This window comes from Mirounga leonina, unplaced genomic scaffold (genome assembly GCF_011800145.1).
Source record: "Mirounga leonina isolate KUSES-001 unplaced genomic scaffold, KU_Mleo_1.0 Mir_93, whole genome shotgun sequence".
Classification (NCBI taxonomy): domain Eukaryota; kingdom Metazoa; phylum Chordata; class Mammalia; order Carnivora; family Phocidae; genus Mirounga; species Mirounga leonina.
In genome coordinates, this window is record NW_023270854.1 from 14090558 (window position 1) to 14104053 (window position 13496).

At 50.5% G+C, this 13496-nt stretch overlaps 1 protein-coding gene across 1 annotated transcript in view; it reads left to right on the top strand.

Annotated features, from left to right (window-relative positions):
* Positions 1-6797: 6797 nt before the first annotated feature.
* The window catches only part of RNF152 (ring finger protein 152), a 73450-nt gene continuing 66751 nt past the window's right edge, over positions 6798-13496 (top strand). The window contains exon 1 of the mRNA XM_034996225.1: positions 6798-6850. The gene's annotated coding sequence lies outside the window, so the exon portion shown is untranslated. The remainder of the gene's footprint in view (positions 6851-13496) is intronic.

Sequence of the window (13496 nt, forward strand, 5' to 3'; positions counted from 1 at the left end):
TCTTCTTGGGAAAGGTGTGTAAATGGTGTAGGCATCAGTTTCCCTGTCTGTGAAGTGGGGGTGATCATACCACTTCTCAGGTTCTTGTGAGTATGAATGGAAATACTCTGGTAATGGTCAGCAACACTATTTGGTACACAGGCCCAAGAACCGTTCACTAGCAAAAAAAGAAGTTGCTCTTTACTGACTTTGGACTTGACTATATCTCGAAGTTCTCTTGCCCTGTAGCAGAATAATTTGTGTTAAAACAGGTACGTGAACGGGGAGATAGGAAGCACTCAAGCAGAAAGGTTGAGAATGCAGTGGGGCGTGCTTTACTACACCCCCCTTCCCAACACGCTCCATCCACCGGGAGGGAGAGAAGTAATAGCAGAGGAAAGACGTTAAAGCAAAAAGAGGTAGAAAGTATGTGGAGAACATCCTGTTCTGCTTTGCCCTATCCTGACCTCCACAAAGGGTCGGACCTCTCGGAGACGCAGCCAGGGGTTGCCATCTCTCCTCCTGACCACTAGAGGGTGCCCTGATTTGACCCTTGGGATCCAGAAGGGCCAGAAACAGATGCTTGCTTCCCTTGTGTCGGAAGGACTGCTGCTCAGAATGACTGTGGCTCAGAGCAAAGACAGTGGGGAGAAGGGGTGGGTGAAGCCGGGTCTGGACCTGGGTCAGGTAAAGGGGTGCCAGGTCAACTTGAGTAAGATGCAGGCTAGGAATGGAGTCCACAAGATGGAGCCAGCTTCTTGGAGCAGTAGAGCAAAGCATTAGATTCAGACTTGGGTCTGAACAATGGAGATGGAGCGTCCTTGTTCTTTTTTTTCCTTTTCTCCTGTCTCAGAGCTGCACTGCTGTACCATCTGGCAGCTGGATCAGCGGGTTTCGTGGCCAAGAGGAGGGGAGCCAAGTGGGTTCCAGGAACCTGACAGCTGATGGAAAGGAAACAGGGAGAACAGTGACTGATGGGCATGGATGAAGGCACACCTGGAGGGAATGACAATAGGACTGTTGATAAGCGGAGGGACAGTGAATAACGCAGGAGCTGCATTATTCCAAACCTTCCCTGGCTGATCGAATGGAGCCACTCCAGCCCTTTAGGCGGTGAGAACAGTGTGAGTTGATCGTACACGGCAAGGAATTGAGTTCAGTTTATAATGATTTCCTGCTACCATACTTAGAGCAGACACTAGCAACTGACTGGTGGATAGGAGGCTCTTGCTTAACCCCAAACTGTCCAAATGTGACGAGAACACAGCAGATACCTGCTGTTGACTGCTGTTGAGGGGGGTGTCCAAAGGACTTTGGCGTCATAGTCTAAGGCTGACATTCAGCCCGGATGCACCAAATGGCCACATTGTGTATGGTCATTATCCACTACAGGTGGATGCCTAGGCCTACGGCTGGTTAAACACGTTGACTATTACCCCTGACTATGCTCACATAGTTCTAGACAGCTGATTCACAGTGTCAGCAGTACATATCAAAGATGAGGTTAAAAAAAAAAAAAAATGAGATGGCTTTGTTCAATCCATCACCACTTTTAGAAAAGCAATTTAGATATAGTTCCGATGAAAATCCTTTGGGGTTTCCAGAATACTTCAGTATTTTGTTCCAGATGAGGCTTCATTGTCCTTAGATAGATAGCACCTGATTCTAAGTAGGTAAGACATTAGACAGTGTGTCCAATACGGTACCTTTCTCACTTACAACACCTTATCAGAAGGTGTTTATTAGTCTGGGGGCGTCTGGGTGGCTCAGTCGTTAAGTGTCTGCCTTCGGCTCAGGTCATGATCCCAGGGTCCTGGGATCGAGCCCCGCATTGGGCTCCCTGCTCCGCGGGAAGCCTGCTTCTCCTTCTCCCACTCCCCCTACTTGTGTTCCTTCTCTCGCTGTGTCTCTCTCTGTCAAATAAATAAATAAAATCTTAAAAAAAAAAGAATAATTAATCTGTCGGAATTGGCTTAAGTAGGGCCCCAAAATAAAAACCAGTTTTGAAATGTGCACTCTCTTTAGCAGTCATTATTAGTAAACTATCTAGGCTTTGTAGACTTTAAGACTCTTCTTTTGACTTTTAAAAAGATTATATATGCCTTAAGGAGGCAAATATCACATAAGGGAAAAGTAAGTTTGCAGAGTGAATAAGAAAAACTCACTTTTCCTCCTGGGTGTTTCTCCTTTACGTTCATAGAACACTCCACTTCTGACACTTCTGGTCACCAAAGGTGTGGTTCCCCCTGCTCCGCCCCCCACAACAAGCAATTCTCTGTGACACCAGCTGGGTGTCTTACAATTTAACTCAATTCTGACGCTACCTAGATGACAGATCCCACAGGTTAAGGGTTCAGTCCTACAAGACTGCTGCTCCTGTCCCCCCATGCCAATTGCAAGTCCAGGTGATCACCTGTGCATCTGACCACTGATGGGCCAGAAAGCAGAGGTTCCCATCACCTCCTGCCTTGGTTTTGTGAATTTGGTAGAGTGGCTCACAGAACTCAGGAAAAGTTTACTTACTGTTTATCAATTTATTATAAAAGATATGATAAAGGATACCGATGACCGTCCAGATAGAAGAGATGTGGAGGGCAAGGAAGATGGGAAGGAGTTGGGAGTTTCCACACCCTCCCTTGGTGCACCTCTTCCCCCCAGACCTCCACATATTCAGCTACCCAAAAGCTTTCCAAACTCTGTACTTTGGGGATTTTTATGGAGGCTTCATCACATAGGATTATTTATTAAATCCATTTCCAGCTGCTTTCCCCTCTCTGAAGAAGGGGAGGTGGGGCTGAAAATTCTAAGCTGCTCATCATGGCTTGGTGTTTGTGGTGACCAGCATTCACCTAGGAGCCCACCAAGAGTCACCTCATTAGGACAAAAGACATTCCTATCCCCAGGAAATTCCCAGGGGTGTAGGAACTCCGTGTCAGGAACTGGGGTCAAAGGCCAAATATTAGAACAAAAGATGCTCCTAGTGCTCTTATCACTTAGAAAATTACAAGGGTTTCAGGAGCTCTGGGCCAGGAACTGGGGGCAGAGACCAATAAATATATTTTCTGCTATTTCACACAAATCAATTTGGTTTAAACTGTTATTAGTTTAGGAAGGATGATAATGTGTTTGGTTGAATATGCCTCCTTGGCTTATCATTGACAGCGTGTGAAAGCTGGCTCACCATGGGGTGCTACTTCAATGTTTTCAAACAACTTTACTGAGGTACGATTTACAAACCATAAAATCCCCTTGTTTTTAAGTGTGCAACTATTTCCGTAATTCGATTTCAAGATGCAGTTTTCATATATAAAACTCATACATGTTAAACAGAAAACTCACCCTCATTATTGGGCTGGATTAGGATCTTTAGAGGTTATAAGCATTGAGTAGGATTTGTTTGTTTCCCATCCCAATTCCCTCTTTCTTTCCCTTCTTCTCTTGTTTTTCTCCTTCTCTCCCTCCCTCTTCATGTGTTAGGTGCTCAGGGTAGAAGGTAAAAGATAATCCCTGCCTTCAAAGATCGGTAAGACAGTCACAAAAGGCCATGAAACAGATCATCATATTCTTTTTTTTTTTAAGATTTATTTTTTTTATTTGAGAGAATGAGAGAGAGAGAGAGAGAGCACCAGCGTGGGGAGGGGCAGTTGGAGAAGGAGACAGAATCTGAAGCAGATTCCGTGTTGAGCCCAGAGCCCTACACAGGGCTCAATCCCAGGACCCTGAGATCACAACCGGAGCCAAAACCAAGAGTCAGACACTTAACCAACTGCGTCACCCAGCTGCCCCAAGATCGTCACATTCTTTTGTGGAAGTGTCATCCCCAATAGAAGGGCTGTCCCTGGTCTTCTGGGGTCACATTTCTCTCAGCTCCATCGCAGGTTCTCAGAGATTTAAGGGCTCAGCCCAAGAAACATTTGTTGGGTACTGTGCTCAATGTTGTGGGTACAAAGATGAGTAAGAGCTCATCCCTGTCGGGATTTAAATGGCTTTCGTTCCACCTCAGGTGACTAAACATCGGTCAGTGTTACTGGTCTGACTGACCTTGTGACCCAGTCCTAGTATCTCAACCTTTGCCCGTGGGAAGTACAGACCCATCTCTTGTACCCTGTCTGATAAGGGCGACTCTCCCTGTTTACTGCCTGCCTTGCCCCCTCACTTCCTGCAGCGTGCTCCTCAGAGGGCACCTTCTCAGTGGGGGACCCCTCCAGCCACCGAACTGAAATTTTAGCCCTCTTCTCACACAGACTTCATCACCCTCTTTCCTGCTTGCTTTGCTCCTGTTTCCCTTTTCACCCCCCAACACACAATTCATTTTACCTATTATCTTGTATATTCTCTGCTTTCTCTATTAGAATGTGTGTTCTGTGAGGGCAGGAGTTTGGGTCTGTTTTCTTCTCTGCTCTGATCCAAGGGCCAAGTTCCCAGTACACAGTCCACACTCAAGGAATACTTGTCGGATGAATTCATGAATATCTGATCTTTATCTTGTTCCCCAGTGCCAGAGCCCATCCTGATAAGCCTCTTTCTTCAAGACCCCGGACGCTGCCTGGCCCCTTGGCTCATTCCCACCACGGGCAGCGTTCTCAGTCTGGACGGGGAGGCCAGAAGCTTTGGCCACGCTGCCCACCAGCTTGCAGCTCGGGCCACGGCCTGGTCGCAGCTGCCTTGCTCCCGGGGCTGCCTCACTGAAGGATCTGTTCAGACGTGTCATTGCCTCTTCCTCCCCTGACTCGAACGGTTGCTGCCACCCCGGCGCGGCCCCCGACTAGTCTTAGAACTGGTCTATCCCAGTCTGCCCCAGTTAATTAACCTTCTCTACATGACAGCTTTACAAGACTGGACAGAAGGCAGAACACCCAGGATGTGGTGTGAATTAAAATACCAGCCAGCGGGAATGAATGAGTAAGGATGGAAGTCACCCCACACCATGCTGAATGCTTGAATCCTCCCAAAGAATTGTTTTGAAAGCAGCTGACAAAAGAGTTTCAGCATTTTGGAATAATTACCGGTCCCTGAAATTAGCTTCTTAAAAGTAGTCTTTAAAGTCACTTCTTGAATAATCATAATATTTATAGGCTAAACGTTCCTAGTAAAATTTTGGGATGTGATAACACACCATCCTATTCCAAGCTCCTGGTCAACATCAGAAGTTTTCGATACTCTCATTAGCTTCTCATTGAAAATAACTTTTTTTTTTCTGCCCTAAATTTGAGGCCAAAAATAGAGACTCCTGAAGTCTTCTACTTCAAGTATACCCGAGGCTTTTGAAACGCACATCTAGCTTTCACTGCTGGACAGGTGTACAGCGGGGCTATAACTTCGGGGAACAAAAGGACACGGGCTAGCCAAGTGAACGCTTTACTTAGGAGCCTAAGAGAGGACCGACAGCCATCAAGCTATAAAGCTATAAAGCTGTCTCTTGGTGACCGATTTCTGTATGTGCTTAGTGACAACACATTTGGAAACACTATGAACAGGTTTTGCTTGAGTACGTTTTGAATTTTAGTAGGTCATTCAGAGCCCCCTCGATGGTTTGCAGGGTTTCCTTTTCATTTTCTTGGCAGAAGCACTTCAGTGAGCTATTGGGAGAGGTTAGAATGGGAGTTCTTTCTTTGTGGACAAGACAGCAGAACATAAAACAGCTCCACTCCAGCAGCCAGGAGGCTGCATGCTCTCTGTTGTTTGACTGGCGTTCTGGGCAAGTGGGTAGGCTTATCCTTACCAGAGTCATAGAATAGAGTTCTGGATCTTCATTCTGCATAGAAATCCTTTAAAAAGGCACCAAGGAGCATGGATACCATCCTCTACCAGCCACCCCCTCTCCTCCATTCCCCAGTTTTGCAGTCAACACAAGAGGCAAGAGACCATGTCTTTACATTTTCTTGGAGTAACTAGTCATTCTAAGCATGTTCCCTAAGGTAGAAGTTAGGTTTCAAGGTGGAGAATAAGGTGGGCCGCGGTGGTGCGCACCTGCCACAGAATCCTCAGGATTTGCACCTCCCTCTTCTCTACCCTCCCCCCCCCGCACCCCCTCCCATGGAGCCAGGTGGGGGGTATCCATTCGGGCTTCTTTGGAAGCGTCCTCCCCTTCACAAAAGCAGGACCGCTCCCTGCTTGGATTACGTGAACTTTCAGGGGCAGCCAAAAAGTATCTGCGGCGACGCGGGTGCCAGGGCAGTTTCTGGAAACGCGACATCAACTCCCTGGCTCGGTCCCCCGGTCGCGAGCCGCACGCTGGTCCCCACCAGCCTCGGCCCCCACCCCAGCCCTGCCCTCCTGCCGGCTGAACGCGGCCCGGTCTCACACCTGATCGCCGCTCAGGTCCCCACCCCCGCCCCGACCAGCGCGCGGTGCAGAGACAGTATCGAGGTCCGGCCCAGGTTGGGCACTTGGGGCACGGCCTAGGGAGCGCGCGGACCAGGGTGGGCAGCTCCTCCCTCGGGGGCTGGGTGTGCGATTCCGGACCAACAGACGGACGTCCAGGACGAGCCGCCGTTGGGGGGGCGGGGGGGGTGGAGGAGGTGGAGCCGCCGGGGAGGGGCGGTGCCGCGGGGAGCGGAGCCCGGCCTCCCGCCCCCACCCCGCCCCGGTGCCTTAGTCTGGGCGGTGACACAAAAAGCTCCCGCTTGGAGCCGAGCGCCTAGCGGCGGTGTCCGACCGGGAGCGCCGAGGGCGGCGGGCAGGTGGGGCGCCTCCCGAAGGACCGAGCCGGGAGCCGGGGCTGCAGGCGCCGACGCCGCGCTCCCCGCGCCCGCCCCGCAGCCCGCCGCGCGCGTCTGGCCGAGCGGGTGGCGGGCGCGCCGGGACCACCCCGCGATGCTGCCGCCGCCGCCGCCTCTGTAGGGAGCGCCCGAGCCCGTTGCAATGAGAGGTCGGTGACTTTCGGTTTGTTTCTCTGCTCTGCTCCTCCCGGGTCGGGGGCGGCGAGAGGGGCGCGAAGGGTGGGATGCCTTCGCCCCCACGGCGGCCGAGCCCGGAGCCAGGGAAGCAGCGAAGGGGAGCCGCCGCCTGGTGTGTTGGGGGCTCCTTTTGGGCAGCGGATGGGGGTGGCGGGCCGCGGGGGTCCCGGGGAGGGGGGTGCGGGGCACAGCGGGGCGGTCCCGGGGCGCTGGGGAAGGGGGCTCCCTGGAGTTGCGTTTCTCCGGAGCGCCGGCGGAGTTGGGCTGGCGGCTGGGGCGGGGGGGCGGCGCTGTCGGCGGCTCCGCGGAGTCCTCGGATGCCCCCTGGAGCTCCAGTCCGAGGGAGCGCGTCTCGCGCCCGCGCCCGCGCCGCGCGCACCCCGGAGGGTGCACGTGCGCGCGCGCCCCAGCTGCGCCCCAACCCCGCACGCACGCGGGACGGTCCCCTAGCACGCCCCTTGTCGGGCAAGGTCCCCACCCCCAGAAGTTGCCCTCGCGCGCCACTCCGCGGCCCCGGGACCCCTCTCGGGAGGAGAGGGAGCCGCGGCGGGCCAGATGCTGGGGGTCTTTTGTGCGGACCCACGTGCCTGGGGCGCTTGCTTCTGGAAGGGCAGCGGCAGGACAAAGCCGGCTGGACGCGTGGGACGCTGCACGCGAGGCGGCGGTCCCCGATCCCGCCTAGGGTGGGGGTGGGGCGGGGGGAGCGCTGCACGGTTTTGGAAAGAGTGGAGAAATCGGCAAAACAGTGACATGGACTTGAGGAGGTGGCGGACAGGGGCGAGGGAGAGGATGCTCGCGAACGCAGCGCTGGTGTGTCTGTCGGGGCGGGTGACCCGGCGCCCCGCATTCCCTGATAACCCGGTTTACTAGTATATTTTGCTAGTGTGTCTTTGCCCCGAAATATTATTCTACGCCTTCTGGTGTTTCTTTCTTTCTAAGGGGTTACATAGAGTTGCTGGTGGAAGCTCTACCACCCGAGGAGAACTTGGGGGCGGGGGAGACTGCAGCGGCGTGGGGGGAGGGGGTTATTTATCCTATAGAGACAATTGGGCAGCGTTACGCCCCCTCCGCGGCCGGCCGGCCGGCTCTCCACACCTCCGCCGCCTCCCTCCACCTCCCCGCGCACCCACTTCACCGCCGCCGGCCGGGGAGGGTGCTTGGATTTCTTTCTCTGCTACGCGAGTCTCACGCTTCCCGCGTGTATTTCACTGCAGGCTGAACAAAGCTCAGGCTCAGTTGTGCTTCCCGCTTGTCAGCCTCTTGCCTCCCAAACGCGTACCATTTCCACTTGATGTCATCACACAGAAGGGGGTGAAAGGGACTCGGTGACAGATTCAGGTAACCCCCAGCAGTCTGGGTAGCCGCCTGGGTCGTTTGGGCCAACAGTGTTTGCACGGGGCTGTTTGGGTGGTTTCTGCATCACACCATTCCTTTCCTGTCTGTGTGGAAGAGCCGCGGGGGGCTGCTGATAACTCCTGGTTCTGAGAAAGAAATTGCAAATGACTTGAAACCTTCCTTTGAAGAAGTCGTTGAGGGCAGGGCGCCTTTGGGGTTGAATCAATTCCACCGGGTTTCCATTGATGGGAATTTTGATGTATTCTGTACATAGGCAATTGTATCTGAACGTGGGGTTTGGATAGATGCCTGCTTTCTTATCTGTAGTAATATATTTTGGCTTCAGTCTGTTCATGGATATCGCTTGTTGAAAAGGTATCATTGTAAGGCCGATTGTAAATTTGACCAGTGCTCAATTAGGGCATTGGTCAAATGTAGTAACCTTACGAAATAATGTCCCTCCTGCAAGCCTTCATTTAATAGTGTTTGCAATATCAGGAGGGACATGCCAGCAGTAAGTTCCTGGGAGGTGGAACAGAGGGCAGTTGGGGGAGCAGAAAGAGAACAGAGAAACGGTGCTTTGGTTAAGTTTCCATTTATGTAGCTATGAACTATTAGGCTCTCAGGCTGCATTTTATCTTTAGGTTGTTGGTTCTTTTCCAAAAACTCTGGCCTGTTCCTTTCTTTCCAAGGATAGTTCTGTTTTGATGTCAACCTAACGAAATCTGGGGTTCTCTGGACGGGGCTCAATGAAAATGTCACCTTCAGACGTGTCAGATCACCTTGGCATTGGCATTGGCATTGTCTCCTAGAGGGCAGAGTCCTGGCATCCTGCACGAGGAGCAGAAAATAACAATGGTTATGGAGGTGGACTCAAGGTTCATCTTGTAGGAAGAAGGCATTGCTGAGGGCCCGAGGCTCCTGGTGCTCCTGCAGCAACAGCTGCGCAGGGTCTGTGGCAGATTCTCCCACACCATTCCCCGCCCTCCCCCCGCCCCCCCACCCCCCCGCCATCCCTTGAAAAATTAAAATTTAAGAACTTGAAGGATTTGTCTTTCACCTCTAGGGTAGTTCTGAAAGGTGACTTTAAGAAAACCTAAGTGACACTGGCATGTATCCTTCTCCTTGGAGCATCCAGGAATCACCGGGAGAAGTAAAGGAGGTATCGGGTCCCGGCTCGAACAAAGGCCACCACTTCGGGAAGATCAGATTTGTGATGGTGCTAGGACAGAGGGATTCTGACAAGTAATTTTTATGTCAGCAATAACGCAGGGTGTGTGCTGTGTTCCTGCAAGAGGAAAAGCCACGTGATGGGATAATAAGGAGTGTAATAATGCAATAGAAACAAAGGGTGTGGTTTTTTTTTTAATAGAAAAAATAAATACCTCACACGCAAAATTCCACATGGGAAAACGGCTGCCTGCACATGTAAATGCACGTTCAAGAACAAAGATAGCCACAGTGCAGTGTTCGGTTTCACTGTGGTTTTAAACGGTGTGCAGGAATAAATCATAATAAAGTGTTGTATTGATGCTTATTTTGTTTTTTTTTTAGGTGGAGGCTCCCCACCCCCAGAGGTCTGCAGTAGTGTGTTTAGCTGTGGGTCGGGGGGGCCCTAGAAGGGTTATTAGACCAACCTTTGCCTCCAGTGCCCAAGTCCTTTCTACAATGTTCCTTTAAGTCATTCAGCAGATGTTTATCAAGCACCTGATAAATAATAGGTTCTGTGAAAAATGCCAAGGGGTGGGGGGGGTGCTGTCTGGAGACATAAAGATGAACCACCTTCGGGGAGCTTATGGAAGACCTGATTCTAATTAAGTTCAATGGAAGCCAGAGAGAGAGGAACAAAGGGTGGTACTGGACTTCTGAGGGAGGAGCATATGGTCATTGAATGCCTCTTTCAGTGGGGAGATCACTACTTCCTAAGTGACTGGACCTGTTGTCAGAAGGTGACCTTTTCTTCATAGGCTTTAAACTCTGCAGCTGAATTCCACACGAATGTTTAGATTTCACTGTTGTTGAAAGGTCATTCTGTTTCATTCCTTATCCCCCTCATTGTTGCTTGAACCTGTCTATCCTGTCTGCACCATCTACATTGGAAAGAATTACTTGAATTTTGAAACAAACTCTGCTTTTTGGGTATTATCTGATTTAGAAAACAGATGGGGGACAGGAACTTTTGCAGGTTTCTCTCTTTTTTAAAGCAGTGATGTTATTGGCAGTTTAGGTTAGGTTATGCTGCAGTAAGAAATCACCTCCAGATCTCAGTGGCTAAACACAGTTTCTTTCTTTCCCGTGCTGTGTGCCCGGCGTGGTCAGCAGGTAGGCCCTGCTTGTCGCAGTCACCCGAAGACCCAAACTGATGGAGGTGTGATCTTGAGTGTGCAGCACTGGAATGGAAACTAGAGGATCTTGCTGTATTAATGACATGATTGGGCCCAGAAGTGACTTACATTGCTTTGGCCAGAAAGTGCTAGGACCCCACTGAAACCACAATTCAGTATTTCTTGTCCTGAAAAAGGGGGAAATGGATAGAGGTGAGTGATCACTAATGACTTCCACAGGTAATGTGGCCCAGATGAGGTTACAAAGTGTCTTCCTGTGAGGCTGGCTCATGCTTTGTAGACACTGGGTGTTACACAAGTATCACTTGAAAGAATGAATGATCACTATCTTGAAGAATCCAGTCCTACCCGCACATGGTATTTACTGATGTGTTGGTATTATATTTGCTAATACGATGGTACACTGACCATCAAATAAAAAAAATTATAATGTTCTCTCTTGTTGCCTGTTTTGTGTAGTTGTTTATTCTGATGTGATAGGCCGGGAGATGGTTCTGGGGCTAGTTCTAGGAGGTTCTGTGCTTAGCATTATGTAACAGAGCTGTTACTTACAGACTTTCTCTCCCTCACCATCTGCCTCTTATCTAAGACTTCCTGAGTTTGTTTGAACAGCCTAGGGTAAGAAAGGAGTGGCAAAGGGGGTGGCCTCCCACAGCAAAGATTGCAGGGCCCCAGAGAAGACATCGAGGGGGCCCGAGTGTGTGTAGGGTGGCCTTGGGCCACCCCCTCGTTACTCCGATGTTTAGAAAAAGCACTTTGGATGAGTGACGTTTTCTGGTCATGGGACCAGCAGAACACCCAGAGAGTTCTGGGACATTCATGCCCCCATCAGCAACCATGTTGACAAGGAGAGTGGTTAAGTTTTAAAGCCTGCCTTGTTGCATTGTCCCTAAAAATAGTTGGGTGCTGAGGAATAGGCATTGCAAGGGGCAGCGGATTAAGTAGTTGGTGGCCTGTAGAGAGATTTTGCTGTCGGAAGTGCTGGTTCCTCAAATATCTTTGTTCATGTTGTGGTAAACGCGTGCATGGATTAGAATTTTTAGGATCTGAGAAGTACCTTCGGCATAAGTGTGGAATTTAACAAAATAGTGTTGCTTCTGGCTCAGTAATCACCTCGCTCGCTGAAGTCATTTTTATAAAAAGAGCTCTCCCTAGACAGGTGATACGGTGAAATGACAGCTGGTCCCTGAGTCACAGTGACTAGGGGACATCAGTGTTAGCCGAAGAATGCAGAGGCTGCCCTCTGCTTCCCCTCAGTGACAAAATACTGCACCCAAAGGGAGGGAAAGTGGGAAATGAGTGGCTGAGAAGCCGGCAGGGAGAGCCAAATATAGCCCGTCCACGACCTCCAGGAAAGAATCGGGGTGCGTGGGGTTGGGCTGAGGGTGAGGCGCAGACGGGGCAGGAGGGAAAATGATGCCCTGAGGGACTAGTCTCGAAATATATTTGGGAGGCCCCAAAAGACATTTCTGTGTTTTGTTTGGCCTCTGAGGGCCCACCACTTAATTTCATAATTAGTTGGCTGACCAGGTAGAGGATACTTGTGGAGTGAATGCGGTGCCTGGCCCCAGGCGCTGTCGAAATGTCCAGAAAGCCGGAGGGGAGGAAGGTGTGGGTTTTCCTGCTCCTTCCCTCCTGACTTTGTGCGCTGCCTGGTGTTCCAGGAGTCCGCCTAAGTGATTGAGATCACCATTTGGATTAAGTACTCGTTTTATGTTTAAGGATTTTGTATTCCTGGTTGGCTTGCTGTCATGAAGACCTGAGGCCAGCAGCTGCGTGTGTGACTTGTTTCTCCTTTGGGTGGCCCTTGAAGCCTGTGGTTTTCCAGCCTAGGCCCTTTATGGCTGCTGAGGCCTGGAGTACATTTTTTGTAGAATTGTGGGGGCTCCTCGTGATCTACTGGGAGCGGAGGGCGTGAGTAGGGCAGGATGTCTTATTTGCCACTGGATTTGTTCATCCTCGCATACGTAAAGCTCGCTGCAAACATCCTGCCTGCTAAAACTTATTCTGACATCACGCAGGCTTCCTGGGCTACCAGACTTCATGCAGGGAAGGTATTGATCGAATGCGGCTGGGAGGGGCAAAGACGTGATGAAGTGGGGTCTTGGGGCGCCATGTTCTGTGCCCGTGCTTTCTCTCTAGTCCCTCCGACCTACCTCCCAAGGAAATGTGGCTTTCCTGCCTCACTTTCCGTTTATAAATCCAGAAAAGCACATTTAGTACACTCCTCACTGAGGTTCTACAGTCATTGATGAGATTTTGGCAAAAGCTTTGACAGATACCGTGGAAATAGGGAACGTTCTTATGAATATTGGGATTCTGCTGATTAACAGATGAACTGTCCCTCCTTAGTGACAGTTCCCATCTCCCTTAGTGTCTCTCCTCACCGCCGTCTCCCACCTGAGGACTTTATTTCTCTCTGGACTGTGAGAGTGGGTACCCTTACCTCCTGGCTTTCCCACCCCAATCCATATGACAAAATGCTGATACCCTTGGGACAGTAGGCCATTGTAAGTGTTCATTCCCTTGCTTAATACTTCTCAGTGGCTTCTGTCTTTTGGGGATGAAGTTCATATTTTTTAGTCTTCCCTTTAAGGTTTTTCCCACCTAGACCCAGACTTCATGTCTATCCCTGACTTTTGCTCTGCCTGACTTTAAAACACTGGAGGGTGAACCCAAAAGTCCCCAGAAATGCTTTGCATAGCCTGTTTAAAATTCTGGAATATTCTGTGGCCTACGATGTCCTCTCCCTATATTCTGTCAGTCAAGGTGTGACTTGGCTCTTATAACTCTTCTAAAAAATTTAACTTTGTCACTTTAGCCCATAGCAATCCTTCACTCCTCCAGAGTTCTCTGGTAAAATTACCTTCATCTCTCATTTTGTTCAACATTCATTCATTCTACAAAGGGCACTTATCATAGATGGTCTTGTATTATC